At 40.8% G+C, this 15020-nt stretch overlaps 1 protein-coding gene and 1 pseudogene across 2 annotated transcripts in view; both read right to left on the bottom strand.

Annotated features, from left to right (window-relative positions):
- LOC109615482 (zinc finger protein 501-like) overlaps window positions 1–15020 on the bottom strand; it is a 1152720-nt gene that overhangs the window by 290968 nt on the left and 846732 nt on the right. The gene's annotated exons all lie outside the window — the stretch shown is intronic.
- Window positions 1345–15020, bottom strand: part of LOC105028579 — a 101460-nt pseudogene continuing 87784 nt past the window's right edge.

The raw sequence follows: 15020 nt of genomic DNA, 5'->3' as shown, positions 1-15020 counted from the left end.
ATTACCAGAAATGACCATGAGAAGTCTGAATATACAAATTGAGCCTTTATTAATTCAACATATATGCAGGAAGCAATCGCTACAATCAAATGCTAAATGCTACTTGCTCACTAGAAGTCCTACCCATGTTTAAGGATCCTGGGAATGGGAGCCACCCCCCCACACACACACAAACGTAGACATACACACAAACCCTCTTATATTTACAGTACATTTATTGACTGACATCATTAAATGATTTTAAATACAGGAAGTTACATTCTAGTGTATTACAATGTCAGTTTAAAAGTTATCCAAGACGAAAGAGTCAACTTGGTCTAATAATCGTTGCAGTCCTACATCCAGGTATATTAACCATTAAAATGAATCTGCATTTCAACCCTCTGATGTCCACAGATCAACCCCTCTTTTTCAGTTCATTATCATTCCTGCCAGCCAGCCTGCCTGCCTGCCTGCCTGCCACACGCACGCGCAGTATATTTATTGACTGACTACATTGATGATGTTCTACAAACCCGATTCCAAAAAAGGTGGGACACTGTACAAATTGTGAGTAAAAAAGGAATGGAATAATTTACAAAACTCAAACTTATATTTTATTCACAATATAATATAGATAAAATATTGAATGTTGAAAGGGAGACATTTTGTAATGTCATGCCAAATATTGGCTCATTTTGGATTTCATGAGAGCTACACATTCCAAAACAGTTGGGACAGGTAGCAATAAGAGGCCGGAAAAGTGAAATGTACAGATAAAAAAAAAAAATGTTGTTACTGGTATAAAAGAAACCTGTCTACAGAAGCAAGCAATCAGATTCCAAACTCTTCACCATGGCAAAGACCAAAGAGCTGTCCAAGGATGACAGGGACAAGATTGTAGACCCACACAAGGCTCAAGAAAGCACATGTACAAGCCCATCTTTTGCCAGTGAACATCTGAATGATTCAGATGAGAACTGGGTGAAAGTGTTGTGGTCAGATGAGACCAAAATCGAGCTCTTTGCCATCAACTCAATATGCCATGTTTTATAGGAGGAGGAACGCTGCCTATGACCCCAAGAACACCATCCACACCCTCAAACATGGAGGTGGAAACGTTATGCTTTGGGGTGTTTTTCTGCTAAGGGGATAGGACAACTTCACCGCATCAAAGGGACGATGGACGGGGCCATGTAACGTCTGATCTTGGGTGAGAACCTCCTTCCCTCAGCCAAGGCATTGAAAATGGGTTGTGGATGGGTATTCCAGCATGGCAATAACCCAAAACACACGGCCAAGGCAACGAAGGAGTGGCTGAAGAAGACGCACATTAAGGTCCTGGAGTAGTGTAGCCAGTCTCCAGACCTTAATCCCATAGAAAATCTGTGGAGGGAGCTGAAGGTTCGAATTGCCAAACGTCAGCCTCGAAACTTGAATGACTTGGCGTAGATCTGCAAAAAGGAGTGGGACAAAATCCCTACTGAGATGTGTGCAAACCTGGTGGCCAACTAAAAAGAAAGGTCTGACCTCTGTGATTGCCAACAGGTGTTTTGCCACCAATCAGTCATGTTTTGCGGAGGAGTCGAATACTTATTTCACTCAAAGGTTTCTCACCTTTGTGCACTCTCTGATGTGAAGTAAGTGCAGATAATGAGATAAAACACTTCCCACAGTCAGAACAGGAGTAAGGCTTTTCACCAGTATGTATGCGCTGGTGATATTTAAATCTACCTAATTCAGAGAAACCCTTCCCACAGTCAGAACAGGAGTAAGGCATTTCTCCAGTATGTGTGCGCTGGTGAATTTTAAGGTAACCTTGTTGAGAGTAACACTTCCCACAGTCAGAACAGGAGTAAGGCTTTTCACCAGTATGTATGCGCTGGTGAACTTTAAGGTAACCTAATTGAGAGAAACCCTTCCCACAGTCAGAACAGGAGTAAGGCTTATCACTAGTATGTATGCGCTGGTGAACTTTAAGGTCACCTAATCGAGAGTAACACTTCCCACAGTCAGAACAGGAGTAAGGCTTATCACCAGTATGTATGCGCTGGTGAACTTTAAGGTCACCTAATCGAGAGAAACCCTTCCCACAGTCAGAACAGGAGTAAGGCTTTTCACCAGTATGTATGCGCTGGTGAACTTTAAGGTGACCTAATTGAGAGAAACCCTTCCCACAGTCAGAACAGGAGTAAGGCTTTTCACCAGTATGTATGCGCTCATGAACTTTCAGGTCACCTAATCGAGAGAAACCCTTCCCACAGTCAGAACAGGAGTAAGGCTTTTCACCAGTATGTATGCGCTGGTGAACTTTAAGGTGACCTGATGCAGAGAAACCCTTCCCACAGTCAGAACAGGAGTAAGGCTTTTCACCAGTATGTATGCGCTGGTGAACTTTAAGGTGACCTAATCCAGAGAAACCCTTCCCACAGTCAGAACACGAGTAAGGCTTTTCACCAGTATGTATGCGCTGGTGAACTTTAAGGTCACCTAATTGAGAGAAACACTTCCCACAGTCAGAACAGGAGTAAGGTTTCTCTCCAGTATGGATCTTAATGTGTTTTTTTAACAGTGATAGAGATGAGAAATGTTTTTCACAGTGGGGACATTGGTGAGACTTCTCATGATTGTAGTCTTCCTGTTGTTTCTCTCCAAGTGTCTCCACTTCAGGAATCCCATCTGTGACAGACATGAAAAGGCATTTAGACACATTTTGGGACACAGTATTATCAAGGATTCTAGCAACTAGCATTATTCCACAGCGGAGTGATAGAGACCTTAACATTGCAGTTAGGACACTCCAATCGAATCGCAAAGAGACCCTTTGACAGCTTTGAGACAAAGCCTTTAAGTGTACCTGGGATTAGCCATGCATGCAGACATGACAACCATTACAGAAAGAAATGCAAAATATTTGCTGATTAGAGCAGAGAGCAGGATTTTATATTTTGATGGAAGTTTCAAATAGATACATTTAATGTTGCCATTGACATGCTTTCTCAAAGTCCCTGACAGTCTGTGGGCCAAGAGAAACCTGGACAATTTGTTTAATGCACACCTCTGTGCAGAATCCAAGGACAGTTTAGGCCAGTGGTGGGCAAATTAAGTCCTGTGAAACAATTCCATCCCGTAGTAAAATAGTTTTGACGGAAAGTAAAACAACTCACCAGCCCTTTCTCATGCAACAAAATCTGAATTTATATTATTTAGAAATAAGGGACATCCTGTTTAATGTTTTTTATATTGCCGTTTTGGCCTCCAAATAATTTATAATCCACAAATTACAAAACAAATGTGGCCCTTCATAAAATTTCACAATCTTGATGTGGCCCCCGAGCCAAAAAAGGTCTTCACGCTATTTTATCTTATGGCTATTGAGAGTGAACTTATAAAACATTGGACTTCGTGAAGGATTTTGCAAGTAGCGAAGCCAGGAACAAATGCATCATAAGGTAAGACAATTTAATTATTTATGCTGTAATATTAGCTGTGATTTAACTGCAATTTAGTGAATGAGCTGTTTGCTTTGAGTGTGTAAGTTCTATGTTGTAAATCCCGTTCCCAGCATACAGAAATGGTGTTGTCTACAATAGAGTAAATGCAATGTAAATCCTGTTGAGATGCAAGTAAAGGCGATAATTAAGCTATTGGCTTCATTTGCCTTTGTTGGTGTTCAGGCTTTGAAGGTGCTGTGCCCAGGGGCCCATTGTTTTATAATCTGTCTATGACTGTATAAAATGTTGAACTTTTTCTTTCATCATACACCTTAAACAGACCCTTTCCTATCCTAAACTTCCTCCTCTCTCCTGTTGTCATTATAAAATACTATTTCTGGTATTTCTAATTAAGTGTCTCCCCTTACTACTTTAATACCATTGCTTTTACTAGAATTCTAACCCTTTATTAATAAAGTTATAACATCACCTCTTCCTAGTTGTACACATGTCCACTATATAATTTCCCTTTACTTCCTCTGCTAACACTCAATATGAAACCGTGAAATAATTTACAGAATTGAATTTGTAGAAAATAACTTTCTCAAAAACATTAAAACAAGACATGCATTTAGTGAATATGACAGATGTTTTAGATTACTTATTTTTATCTCTAGATTAATGATAATAGTTCAGTGATCTCTCCATAACTGACCAGCCGTTGTTTAAGCAAATGCGCATCAAACCTTGATTTTGTACTTCTAAATTAATAGTATTTGTTGGTCAAAGTGTGTTTGTTGCTCTCACACGAACAGAAAGCTGAAAGCAACACATTCTCAGTATTCCAAGGTAGACCCACTTCCATTTCTGGATCCAGTTTCTGATACCGAAGAGCTAAACTTTTCATTACAACTGCTTTAGTTTTTATAATTTCAATTCATGTAGCCAAACGGGAGTGGAATGTACTGAAGTCAGATTAGTTTAGTTCCACTAGAGAGGGCTGATGGGATTGCCCCTGTACAATGGGGTGGGAAACCTGTGCTAACTCCTGTCGTTGTACACTGTGGTTCCAACGCTATTTTGTTAGTGCTCAAGGAAGATAGTTGCAGATAAAATATTTACCTTGTATCAATTTTACATAAAGGTGCATCTCAAAATTAGAATATTGTGGAAAATTTCATTTTCAGTAATTCAAATAAAAAAGTGATAATTTAATATATTCAAGATTAGTTACACCTTTTTTATTTTTTTATCTTGATGACTACAGCTTACAGCTCATGGAAATCAAAAATCCAGCATCTCACAATATTAAAATGTTCAAATACAGGAATGTCGACCTGACTGACCTTAAACAGCGTAGTGGTTAGAGATGCGGACCAGCAACCAATAGGTCTAGCGTTCAAATGTTAACACAGTCAAAGCAAACTGTGCGTAAGGATTTGTTCTGGATAGATCAAAACCTTCAGCAGCTATGTTGTAGTAAGCCTTAAATAAAACTGTTCTCGGTTATATTGTGTCTACTTATGGTGCATTTTGGAAGTACACACCCGTGCATGCTTTTTGGGTCAGGATAGACAAAAACCTCGCTAGCTACGTTATAGGAAGCCTAAACAAATTAAATATGTAAATTGCGAGTATATCTGTTGGATTTCCGAAGTACGCATCCTTGATTGATTAAAAAACCCTTGGGCAGTAAAATAATAGGGGTCTCCACGATTCTCTCGTCACTTCTCTTGACAAAAACATCAGTATCTTGTATCAATGTCATTCACAAACCAAATAAAAACTAACGTTTTTGTGCCATGAAATAGCTTTTATTGTGTTAAGTTCAAGTTGTAAGTTAGACAGTAGTAAGCCTGTTACCGGCTAATAAGCTGTTAAAATGGCCAGGGGCAAAAGCCATATATTTCATAGATGCCATTTGTGGTGGAGGTAAACTTAACAAGAAACATTAGTCAGTTTAACACAGTGGTTAATGGTGTGTAGTGAAATATTCAAATTGGAGTGATGATAATGAGTGACAAAATGATCTAATATCGAGCTTCTATACAGACTGTGGGCAACCATATAGCACTGTGGTGTCGTGGTTAAAGACACAGCCATTCACATGGGACACCTGGGTTTGAATCCAGTGAAGGCATCGACATTTATCACTTTTAATTGCATGCGGCTTAACTAGGCTTGCCTGGTTCTTTTTCTGGTTCATCAAGTGAAAAGACAGTAGAATCATGTAGCCAGCAAAGGTTTGTCCATCCTGAACAAATACTAATACACCAGAAATATCTATCAATATAATGCCCTACAATGGCAAAAGACCTTAATTTGCCAGAGTGTAGAACTGAGAAAAATTACTTTAAAGTTGCTTTGTTGTCCAGGCAAATTAATTGTAGGCAAAATATAGAAAATGTGGCAATTTTGTTTTTTTTAACAAAGATATTTATCTACATAAAAATCTTGAGCCCAAACTTGACCTTTGACCCTCATTCAGAAGTTAATGTACTCTGCCTTTGCCTTGTCTGAAAAATATTTAAGGGGACATGCCAAGGCATAAGGCGTCAACTTCCATTTGATTGCTCACTTGGTTACAGATCACTATATTAAATCTGTATAATGATAAACATTTTATTGTTTATTGACATGACAAATGTAGACAGATGACATTGATCAAACCAAATTGTTTTGCATGTGGGAGGATAACGTTTTGCAACCATTTCATCGAGGGCAAGGTTTACTAACGCAACAAATATTCAAGCATACAACATTCTTGGTTTGGACGGAATTGGATGAATGCCAGATTAGGATAATCAAGAACGACTCATGTTATGTATTTAACATGTTGAACGCCAGCTAGAAATGTTCAAAAGTCATGCTGTGGATTGAACGCTGCAATGCATTTTAAGCAGATTACAAGAAAGGTTAGGTGACCTATTTAATTGTGACCTGTTACTCTTCAGCTCATGTGCGTGTGAATAAGCTACTTAGGTGTTGTCTACGCGAGGCCTAACCCACACGCATTTATTCCTTGGCTGTCAATGTCGGGCATCACACTTCATTGCGTATGATTTACGATTACTTCCAGCTGGCAAGCCAACTAGTTATTGTTTGTTTCCACTGCTTTGTTTGCATTCTGATCGCTTATGGGTGAAGTATGTTTTTGTTTGTCAAGTAGTTAATTGTTAGCTAACAAATAATTTTTGTAGATGCCAGTCTATCCATCCATCCTCCATCAATTTATGTTGTAGCCTAATCTTATATAATACATGGGCATGACACCGTAACTCAGTAACTTAACTTCACTGATGCACAGCAAAACAAAGGCAGAACACCATACCTCAATTTAAGCGTTCCGGAGTGCAGCGAAACAAAGAAAAAGAACCGTAACTGATGTTACGGGATTCTGCCTTGTCTTCTCTAGCACTATTTTCTCAACAAAAAAAAGTACTCAAAATATTTGTCCACATGATGAAGCAGATCTTTAACTGTTCCAAAAATGACAATAACTAATTACTGACCAAAGATAGTTACAGGCTTTTGCACAGCAGTAAAGGTGACAATAACTAACTGTTTTGTGAAAAGATGAGAAAATCGTGTAGCCAGTGAAGCGTTTGACTATCCTGAACAAATTTTAATATCCATCAGAACTGTTTTAAGTTTTGCTTCCTATAATGTAGCTACTGAAGGTTGTAAACAGTGACATTTTTGGCTGTCCTGAACAAACCCTAAGGAATAATGTGTTTTGACTGTGACAGGAGTCAAAGATGGAATCGGTTGATCCGGAGTCTGCGTCTCTAACAACTACGCTACTTAACAACGGGTAGTCAGTCAGGCAGGGACATTCGCTCTTTGAGGCCAGCTCAGTTTACGCGGTCCGCCAAAAACAACAAATTACCACATTGAGAATGACAACATTAAACCAGTTCTTACCTTGAGTGAGTAAATCTCCCTCTCCATTATTAATGATAACCACATTTTTCTCCTCCTCTTCATCTTTATTGGTAACATTCCGCCCCAGTTTTTGACTTTTTTCCTGCAGCTTTACTGATGTCATCTCTGAATCCCCCAATGCCCATTGAGTTTCACAATCAGAATCCAGTGACTCTTTTTTGGGCTCAGTGTGGAAGGAGAGCAGCAGGCTGGGTTTGTCCTCCCTCTGCTATAATAAAGACAAAGTCAGAGCCATCCATGACTGATATACATGTTTGTTGGAATAAAATATGATCACAATGGGGAAAAATAAAAACAATCACAATCATAACAGAACTGTGTCCTACATGAGGTGCACTTTCCTTAACCTGACCCAAGAAAAGGGAAACTACTTTTCAGTTCTCACGGATTATCATTTCCTTGGAAAGTGACCACAAATATACATTATTGAACAATACAGTTGTGAGAAATTGACAATTTTACCTTTTTGATTATCTGTTATAAAAGTAACTATAAATGAATGCTAGAGCATCCCGGTTGAAAGGTATTGGGATAAATCTGACAATAGTTAACACCAGGAGGGCCAAATGCCTACGTAAATTGGTGTTTCAGTTTGTAATTAAAGTAAAACGTCCAATCTGAAAGCTACAACCTCCTTCCATTACTTTTTTATAAATGTATATAAAATGTTTCCATTGTCAGAATTCTAAACTAAAAAAAGGTAAACTATTTAGAGACGATTAACCGATTTTACCCGGTTTTAAGACATAAATAACCAACAGCCCATAGCTTCCAAGCACTAATCACCCCTCACTGAATGGATGACATCAATGGATGAATGCACGATAATCACAGATGAATGATCAGAGCCCCGGTTTAATTTCAAAGGAACTTACAAATTAAATACATGATTTTCGTGAATATTCAAAAACTTTTTTCAATAGGAGATTCAGCTTATTGTGGAAGCTAATTCATCAAATGTATTATGCTAAATAATTACTCACAAAACAAAAAACCAAGGATACGGTTTACTGGTCACCAATGACCAATTCAACAAAAATATTACAAGTACCGGGGTAAATTTGCTTTTATGTTTGATATTCAGAGTTTGATCGTCAATACCTCTTCCAAAAAAAATCGTACAAAGACCACAGTGGACAATATACAGTTGGTTTAGATTATGTTATGGAAATTTTGAACTAAGGTGCATTTGAGAAATGTCTGTCTTTCTATTGGCTGGTATGTAAATCTGTACTTTGATTGTGACATATGTCTGTATAATATCAGAGGATTATTAGGTATTTCTGCCTAGAAGAAGGATGTATTCTTTGTCGTCATATACATGTATGAATGAGCTACTAGTTAAAGATGCCGAGAGGGGTCTGGTGTTTGAATAGGAGACATCCTTGACCGGCACGGGTGGATTAGAGGGGTACTCGTAAATCTGTATCCCTTTAGTGTCTCTGTTGACTATCCAGACATTGTGTCTCCTCAGGAGTTGAGAAGGATAAGGTGGGGGGACAGCCCGCCTTTTGGGTAAACTCTTGTGACAAGACCGATGGCAGCATCTTACCACACCCCTTTTTGTATGTGATATATAAGGTTGAATGAGCTATATTGAGTCAGAGACTCCTCAGACGATTATGTGTGTGTAAGCGGTTGACGCGTCTCTCATATTTAAATTAATAGTTAATAAAACTGTTAGAATGTACAAAGATAAAATTTGTCTCTGTGTTCCTTACTCAGAGTGTCGATACATTGGAATTTCCATCACAAGTATAGAGTAAGGTACACCCTTTGATTTTATCATAAATCAAACTTTTCGTTTAGCAGAGCCCAAAATGTTGTAAAACGCTGTCGAATGTCTGTTCAGTAGTTTAGGGACCATCATGAAAGTGCAATACCACTAATTCAATGTGACTAAAAATTTATTTTTCTTTTGTGTCAACCTAGTAATACCTGCCCATGTGAAGGTAAATCATAGGTAGAGACGTTTTGTGTAATTAAACAAAACTATACATTTTCTACATATATTTTGGTTGTTATACCATATACATTACATTTAATAGATTCCTAAAGAGGTGACATATACACCTACAACCACTTGTATGTTGGTCACTGACCTTTAGATTTGCCTTTTTACATTTCGGTGATTATATCAGAATTTATCCTTTTATACAATGTTTTAGCTTCCAATCCAGATGACATGGACCTATAAAACCACTTGCATTTTGTTCACTGACGTTCCTTGTAAAGAATACGCCCCTTAGATTTGCCATTTCTCATTTCGGTTAATGGTTTTGGTTTGAAGGATAAATTCCTCTCTTTTTAATAGCTCACTATCCATAAGAGTTAGATATCCAAGAACACGTCTGTTGTGTTCCTTTACCTCCCTTCTGAAAAAGGTACACCTCCGATATTTTCCAAATTGATGATCTTGAATTTATTTTGCAATTACACTAATTTATTACAACTCTTCTACCTAATTCACATTTTTAATAGCTTCCAATCAAGATGAAATGGAAATCTTGTTTGTGCCAGCTGTGTTTTGCATTAGTTTGCCTTTCTTTTTGTTTTGTTGTTACAATTAAAAGGATGTTACCCTGCTGTACCTCTGCTCCTCGTGTCCTTCCTTCAAATCTGACAGTATACTCCCATTCCCAATTTAAAACATTTTTAAATGTTACTGTGCAGGCGACGTAACAATAGAATCCCCCAAAGGTAGCTGTAGTGTCAGTATTGATTGAACAGAAAAATGGTGAATGGAGAATTAGGTATTTATACCTACTGCAGTCAAAATAACTTGGAATTAAACACAGACCAAGTAGTGCAGGTGGATATTGACATCAGAACATTTCCCAACTTCTCATCACATTGATAGGTCATTTCTTACAGCTAAATTAGACAAAGTTCCTAGGGTCTATCAACTCCCCTAATCTCAAGTGAGAGGACAAAATTGCAAGAGTTGTAGCATCTGAAAACAGTTGGATTGTGAGCTATTAATAACCTCACAGTCAATTCCAACTTGACTCTATACATCAATCTGAGTCCATTCTCATTTTCCTCCAGAAACATCTGGATTGGGTCTGTGTCTGCCCACTCTAGAGGTAAACTGAAACGCATTGTAGTGTCCACAGCAGGGATGGAAAGTAGCACCCGCCACCAGCCAAATGCGGGTGATTTTGTGTTGTGGCGGATAAACTCACTTCACCTACCGGCCACCGTGGCGGGTAAATAAAAATAGCATACTGTTTCACCCGGACACTTTAGAGGCGGCGCACATAAAAAAAAAAAAAAGAAGAGGCGTTACATCGCAGGCGTTAAGAGGTCCGCTGAGAAAACATCTCCGGAGGAGCCAGTGGACAAAGAGGCGAAAGTCTAAAAAAGTTTTTTTTTAAACGATGGAGAAAAGCAGACAATGGGGAGTCCCGCGATTGGTTAGTTTACGATGAGACAAATCTGATAATGTACTGCTCTGTATGTCGTCAACACGCTTCAGAAGATGCCAAAACTAATAGTTTCATTGTTGGGACTAAAAACCTAAAACTGGAAGCCATAAAAGACCACGAATCGTCCAAATGCCACATCCAGGTAAAAATGTTCACATGCAGTTACACATTGTTGGTTAAAAACAAGAAAGTGGCTGGTAAAAACATTGAGTGGCTGGTAGATTTTGAAATCCACCAGCCACAGTGGCCGGTGGACATTTTTTTTTTATTTCCATCCCTGGTCCACAGTAAGGGTCCTAAGATTCAACCTTCTGTCCTTTAAGACCTCTGCATAAATCTTTGGCTAGAAATCAGAACATTAAATATAATTACTGAACATTCCCACCTTTGTCATCCACTTTTACTGCAAGGCTGTACAGTTTGTAACTGGACAAATATCAGAATAAAGAAATAGTAAACAATATGCTAATAAGAATTATGTTCTGAGTTTCACATAATTATTATTTTCTTTTTAATTTTTATATTTTGCCCCCTTTTCTCCCAACCCCACTGTACAACCATGTGCCACCACTAGAACTGTTCTCTTTCTTAATAGTAAAAGCTGATTTTCATGTAACTCTTCTTTGTTTGTGCATACGTTTCATGTGTAATAAAAATCACTTCAACTTATAGAAATTGTATTGTTGTGTAGGCCTTCACACTTGTTGTGGTCTCAAATACTCAAACAGCGTTGCTATCTGGGAATTTGTTTTTATCCCTCTAGGTTGTTGCTGCAAAATGAAAAATATTATGCAATCACTACAGAAGTTCCTGTCCTCATACAGCCACCATGAATACTATATACAGAACAGCTATTAAATATCACATGCCAGACTGTAATATTTAAAAGGAATATCTGGACCTAAATTACTTCATTATATATAACGCTTTGGTAGAACACTGGGCCAGACGATCAAACTTATTGTTGCTAGCTTTACAGTTTCGAAGAGCTTGTAGAAAAACTTAAGAATGTAACGTCGTTAAAGGGTGTTTGTGCGTTCACAGATCAAATTTCACGCTTACGGTTCATGTTTTACGCATGCCTTTTATTACGACCATACCAATTTACGAATACATTTTCTTACGATCCTAACAATACGTACGCTTAATCTTTTGGCAGATATCTAACTCCACAGAAAAGGTCCATATCATAAATCAAAGTGGTAAAATAAGTTGGTCTAAAAACAATATTTTAGCAAGACGGAGGTGCCGGTATAGGTTACAACGCAGAGTAACAAAGGAAAATACTGTTCTTTAACCACATACCATTATAGTGTTCGTAATTCACGAAAGGTGCCTGATGTCTTGAAAACGATTAAGCCAAGTGCTCCAAGGCGTACACGTGCAAATTCTTCTTCTTCTACTGATGCTTAAATTATTGGCTGATCCCTCTACATCCGACTTCCTCCTCTCTAACCTTTTCATACAATCTCTCCCCATAGACATCATATAAACGCTAGATGTCTTTTTGCGCAGTCACTTCCGGCATCACAGGCGGCCATCTTGTCACAGGCAGGCTTCCTGGCGGGCTCTGTGGTACCTGATGTAAGGTGAGTGATCAGCACGAACACAAATACTCTTATCTCGCTGAAACCTTGACGGATTTACAAACGGTTTGGTTTCTTACAAACGTTATTAACGTGGCTATATGTCTCTCCCTCTCTTGATGACTGATTTATACTTCTGCGTGTCTGCGTTGTTAATGTCATGTGCGTCTTTAAGCAGACGTGCTCAGCATTTATAGTTGTGCGGCCTTGTGCGTCGTTGTTGCGTAGATAGCCATTACATTTATTTGCACTAGGCAGCGCTGTCTCGCAAATTATTGGTTTGTTCGCTCGTAGAGCAGGAAGGCGTCACAGAAAAAGTAACTGTATAGTTGGTAAACAATATAATAGGTAACTATCTAGCTAGATTGGGGAAGACGGTTTCTGGAATGGCGTGTTTGAGAGAACTAGTCAAATTAAATGAATAAGGAAAAAGAGAAGACACTTGGCACCTGATTTGTTCGCTTGATGGTAAACAATACAATAGCTATCTAGCTGGAATACAGTGTGCTTGTTCAGCAGATGCGTAATATGGACGAAGAGCGTGTTTAAAATATTTTAGCATGTCAGTTAATCGTTCCAACAATCTTCTCCATCGCTTGAAACACTTTATTACAACACAAAAAGCCACCCACTTCACGCAGTCCTGCTTCAGAGGACAGTTGCTATCCCTCCACCTGCAAACATTCCTGAGATGGAGTCACCATCCCCATGTCATCTTTGGAGATGCTGCTTTTCCATTGCATGTAAATCTGATGAAACCCTTTCAAAGTAAGCAATTGTTAATTGATATTCTGAAAATATTTGGTGGGTTAAATCACAAGCAGATATTAGATTAATAATAGGGTTAGGGTTATATACTTAATACTCGTAAACATTCTGCCTTCAGGGGACATTTGCTATTGTAACGAGGACGCGCGTGGAGGACGCGCGCCATCCCCCCCGACGTGGTATTCGGCGCGCGTCGTCGCCGGTCCTCTAGCCACGCCGCTCCTCCTCCCACGGCACTGTCCTGTCTTGTTATTGCACACACCTGGTGTCCATTCCCTCATTAGGTTGCCTATATTAGTTCCTGTGTTTCTGGGTGTCTTTGTGTGGTATTGTTCTATGTCTTTATATTGTGGAGAGAGGCACGTTCGTTTGAGCGTTTTGTCGCCGTGTATAGCGTGCCTTTGTTGTATTATTATATTTTTGAGAATACAGTTTTGTTTATCGCCTCCCTGCGTTTGGCTCCAAGTTCTTGACACACTCCACTACACCCAGCCGTGACAGAATACCACACCACCATGGAGTCAGCGGGGAGTGACCTGCTCCACCACCATGGCAGCATGATTGCGTCCCTGGGGGAGGCCATGACCGAGATGGTCCAGGCTATGCGGCGGTTGGAGGCGAGGCTGCCACCTGAGCAGCAAACCCCGACACTCAACCCGGCCGAAGTGCCCCTGCCATCGTCTCCACCGTCGCAGAGGAGGACCATTCAGCTGAGCCTTCCTCAGGGATTCAGCGGAGACGCAGCCCAGTGCTCTGGGTTTTTGCTCCAGTTGGAGCTATATTTCGCCTCCCTCAGCCCTCACCCGGGGGATAGGGAGAAGGTCTCGGCCCTTGTCTCCTGCCTGAGGGGCAAGGCGTTAGACTGGGCCAACTCCGTTCGTCGGCCTCTTCCGGGCCGTGTTCGATCACCCGCCCGACGGCAGGGAGGTCGGCGAGCGTCTCGTGCACCTGAGGCAGGGGACAAGGAGCGTACAGGCCTTCGCCCTGGAGTTCAGGACCCTGGCGGCGGGGTCGGGCTGGAACGACAGGGCACTTATTGATCATTTCCGGTGCCACTTACGGTCCGACGTCCGTAGGGAGCTGGCTTGCCGGGACGCCATGTTGACCTTCGACCAGCTCGTCGACATGGCGATCCGGCTGGACAATCTGCTAGCCACCCGCGGACGCACCGGGAATGATCAGCCCCCTCCGGTACACCCCGTCGCCGGACCTGAACCCATGGAAGTGGGAGGCGCCGCACGAAGGGAGACGGTGCGGTCTAGGGAGTGTTCCTTTTGTGGGAGGAAGGGACACTCTGCCTCCCACTGTTTCCAGCGAGAGAGGGTCGAGCGGAGGAAGCCTGACACCACTACACCGAGTCAGGTGAGTAGACCACACACACTGTCAGGGCTCTCTGCGAAGCACATGACACTTTTGGTGGCCTTCCCTGATTTCCCTACTAACTCTCAGTGTAAGGCGCTCGTAGACTCAGGCGCAGCTGGGAATTTTATGGACAGCGGTTACGCACGGAAACTGCGCATTCCGCTGGTGCCATTGTCTCAACCTAGGTCTATTACGGGCTTAGACAGCAAACCACTAGGCACTGGTCTTGTTGAGCACGTCACAGTCCCTATCACGATGACCGTACAGCACGCCCATACCGAACAGATTGAGTTTCATGTTATTCACTCTCCTGCTTTCCCTGTGGTGCTGGGTCTTCCATGGTTGTCGGGACACAACCCAACTATTTCCTGGTCGCAGAGCGTGTTGACAGGGTGGTCTCAGGGGTGTCAGGAGAGGTGTCTAGGTGTTTCCGTTGGTGCGACCTCGGTGGAAAGTCCAGACAGTGTCTCCGCAGTGCACATTCCCCCGGAATATGCCGATTTAGCGCTGGTCTTTTC

This window comes from Esox lucius, chromosome 11 (assembly GCF_011004845.1).
Source record: "Esox lucius isolate fEsoLuc1 chromosome 11, fEsoLuc1.pri, whole genome shotgun sequence".
NCBI classification, from domain to species: domain Eukaryota; kingdom Metazoa; phylum Chordata; class Actinopteri; order Esociformes; family Esocidae; genus Esox; species Esox lucius.
This window is presented reverse-complemented; position numbering and strand designations above follow the sequence as displayed.